The following is a 4,385-nucleotide window of genomic DNA, read 5'->3' on the forward strand; positions in this document are numbered from 1 at the left end:
TAGGTGGGCTATGTGGAAAGATAGTTTAGTGTTTGAGAGCACCCCTGTAGAGTACTCAAGTTAGGTTATTGGCACCCATGTAACTACAGTTCCAGGGAACCTGATGCCCTCTTCTGGCTTCTGTGGCTAATCCCCCCCCACATGTTCATGCATACAAACACACATAAACATTAAAGAAAATATTCTAAAATAATGTTAAAAGTTGTTGTGTTTTTTATATGGGTCTTTACTTTGACTATTGTCACATGTCTGGCTTCTCAAGACATCACTCTGGTTTTAGTTTGTTCAAGCTGAATAGAAGGTCTAAAGGTGCCTTAGAAAGTCTCAATCCTGCAGGGTGGTGACTACATATCTCTGAGTTCAAGGCCAGCCTGGTCTAGAGAGCAAGTTCCAGGACTGCCAGAGCTACACAGAGAAACCCTGTCACTACCACTACCCACTACGAAAAGTCTAAGTCCCTTAGAAAGGAAAGGACATGGTGATGTTGGGTAGTTGTAGTGGCTGCCGAGGAGCCTATGTGGAGGCAGGCATGTTGCTCCTAGTGTTGTGAGTCTATGTGGTAGCAGGCATGTTGCTCCTAGTGTTATAAGCCAGTCTGGAATTCATATCAGCCTTCTACAATCTGTGAGAAGCAGAAACAGCAAGTTAGTGAGTTCAAGGGCAGCCTGAGTTGTATAGTAAGACTCTTGTCTCAAAAACAAATGAGATAAAGAAGTTATCCTCAGACCTAATAGTTTACATCCCTGAACTCTTGGGCTTCATTGAGATATTAATTTTTCCCAAAATTGTAAGAAGGTGATTGTAAGAAGGAGCAGAAGCCAGGAGCAAATCCAGCCCTGTGAGCCAAGCCAGTCCTGGGACACTGGCAGACCAGGATTGAGCCAATGACCTGACTCAGAGTCAGCCAGTCTGTGATCTCCATCAGAACTGGAGTGGGACTGAGCCATACTTAAGACACAGAACAAGCTCCACCAGGAGCAGAAGCAAGGAGCAAACCTAGTCCCGGGACACAGGCTGATCAGGACTGAGCCAGCGACCAGATCCAGAGTCAGCAGTCTCTACCACAACAGGTTCAACTCCAAGCAAGAGACTTCTGCAGGAGGAGATGCAGACCAAGATTTACAGAAACAGATCAAAGCCAGCAGCCTAGGTCAAGGTAGGCCTGAGACAGCAAACTCCAAGGGAGCAGACCAAAGCACAGGAGCACTGAGCTACCTCCCAGAACAGGAATAACCAGCAGGGTAACTAGAACTGTGACACTGACTGTACCACGAGGAACAACCATCTAAGCTTTGGATTCATTGGCACCTAGAAGATTATTATTCTACAGAATCTCAGACAGCTCCAACCACACCTATTAGAGGAAAAGATGAGTAGAAAAGTTAAGATCACATGCTACACCACAAAGAGCAACACAATACTAGTAAAACATGAAGACCCTACAAAAGCAAGACCTGAACAACCAAATATGGATGAACCAAAAGAAAATTATCTAAAAACCTCAAGAGAATGTTTGAAATTCTTAAATATAAAATGAGAAATGGAGGAAAAAACAAGCGGGTGTAGCTATCCTAATATGTAACAAAATAGACTTCAAACTAAAATCAGTCAAAAAAGACAAAGAAGGTCATTTCATATTAGTCACAGGAAAAATCCATCAAGAGGAAATTTCAATCTATGCCCCACATTACAAGGGCACCCTCATATATGAAAGAAACACTTTTAAAGCTTAAGTCATAATTAAACCCCACACACTAATAGTGGGAGACTACAACACTTCCCCCTCACCACTGACAATCAGACAAAAAATGAACAGAAATAAGAGAACTATCAGATGTTATGATTCAAATGGGCTTAATAGACATCCATAGGATATTCCATCCAAACAGAAAAGAATATACCTTATTCTCAGCACCTCATGGAATTTTTTCAAAAATTGGCCACATACTCAGTAACAAAACAAACCTTAACAAATACAAAAAAATTGGAATAATCCAATGTACCTTATCAGATTAAAACTAGAAATCAACAGCAATACTAATTCCAGAAAACCCACAAACACATGGAAATTAAATAGTGCTCACCTGAATCATCAATGGGTCAAGGAAGAAATACAGGGGAAAATTAAAGACTTCCTAAAATTCAATGAAAATGACTACAGATACCCAAATTTGTGGGATACAATGAAAGCAGTGTTAAGAGGAAAGTTGATAGTACTAAATGCCTACATAAAGAAGGTGGGAAAATCCCACACTAGTGAATTAACAGAACTTTAGAATAAAAAACAAACTCACATAAGAGAACTAACTAGACAGCAGGAAATAATAAAAATTGAGAACTGAAATCAGCAAAATAGAAACGAAAGAAATACAAAGAGTCGGTAAGACAAAGAGTTCTTTGAGAAAATCAACAAAATAGACAAACCTTTATCCAAACTAACCAACAGGCAAAGAGAAAATATCCAAATTAACAAAATTAGGAATGAAAAGGGGGACATAACAACAGACATGGAGAAAATACAGAGTGTCATCAGGTCATATTTTGAAAACCTGTACTCAAAATTGGAAAACTTAAAGGAAATGGACAACTTTCTGGATAAATATCACTTACCAAAATTAAATAAAGACCAGATAAGCAAATTAAACAGACCTATAACTGCTGAAAAAATAGAAACAGTCATTAAGGTCTCCCAACCAAAAAAAAAAAAAAAAAAGCCCTGAACCAAATGGGTTCAGCTCAGAATTCTAAGACTTTAAGAAGAATTAATGCCAATACTCCTCAAATTATTCCACACAATAGAAACAGAATGAACGTTGCCAAACTTTTTTATGAGGCTACAATTACCCTGATACCAAAACCACAAAAAGACAATACTAAGAAAGAGAATTACAGACCAATCTCACTCATGAACATTGATGCAAAAATACTAAATAAAACACTAGCAAATCAAATCCAAGAACACATCAGAACCATCATCTACCATGACCAAGTTGGCTTCATCCCAGAGATGCGTGGATGGTTTAACATACGAAAATCTGTCAGTGTAATCCACCATATTAACAAACTGAAAAATAACCACATGATCATCTCATTAGATGCTGAAAAAGCATTTGACAAAATACAACATCACTTCATGACAAAGGTCTTGGAGAGAGCAGGTATGCAAGGAACATACCTAAATATAATTAAGGCAATATATAACAAGCCAACAGCCAACATCAAACTAAATGCAGAGAAACTTCCAGCGATTCCATTGAAATCAGGAATAAGACAAGGTTGTCCACTCTCCATATCTATTCAATATAGTTCTTGAGGTCCTAGTTAGAACAATAAGACATCAAAGGGAGATCAAGGGGATACAAATTAGAAAGGAAGAAGTCAAATTCTCACTGTTTGTTGAGAATATGATAGTTTACATAAGTGATCTCAAAAATTCTACCAAGGACCTTCTACAACTCATAAACACTTTCAGCAATGTAGCAAGATACAAGATTAACTCAAAAAAATCAGTAGCCCTCCTGTACACAGGTGATAAAAGGGCTGGGGAAGAAATCAAAGAATCAACACCCTTCACAATAGCCACAAATAGGATAAAATATCTTAGAGTAACTCTAACCCAAACAAGTGGAAGACTTGTATGACAAGAACTTAAAATATTTGAAGAAAGAAATTGAAGAAGACACTAGAAAGAGGAACGATCTCCCATGCTCTTGGGTAGGCAGAATTAACATAGTAATAATGGCAATCCTTCTAAAAGCAATGTACGGATTCACCAACGTAATGCCCATCAAAATCCTAGCAAAATTATTCAAAGACCTCAAAAGAACGGTACTCAATTTCATATGGAAAAGCAAAAACCCCAGGATAGCCAAAACAATCCTGTGCAATAAAAGAACTTCTGGAGGCATCACAATCCCTGACTTCAAACTCTACTACAGAGCTACTGTACGGAAAACAGCCTGGTATTGGCATAAGAACAGACAGGAGGACCAAAGGAACCGAATAGAAGACCTGGATATCAATCCACACATCTTCAAACACCTGATCTTTGATAAAGAAGCAAAAAATATCAAATGGAAAAAAAGAAAGCATAAACATAAAGCCAGCCACACTGAACCTTATAGAAGAGAAAGTGGGAAGTACACTTGAACTCATTGGCACAGGGAACCACTTCCTAAATATAACCCCAGTAACATAGGCACTGAGAGAAACAATAAATAAATAAATAAATGGGACCTCCTGAAACTGAAAAGCTTCTGTAAAGCAAAGGACATGGTCACCAAGACAAAACAACAGCCTACAGAATGGGAAAAGAGCTTCACTAACTCCACATCAGACAGAGGTCTGATCTCCAAAATATACAAAGAACTCAAGAAATTGGACAC

This window comes from Microtus ochrogaster, chromosome 2, assembly GCF_000317375.1.
Source record: "Microtus ochrogaster isolate Prairie Vole_2 chromosome 2, MicOch1.0, whole genome shotgun sequence".
NCBI classification, from domain to species: Eukaryota; Metazoa; Chordata; class Mammalia; order Rodentia; family Cricetidae; genus Microtus; species Microtus ochrogaster.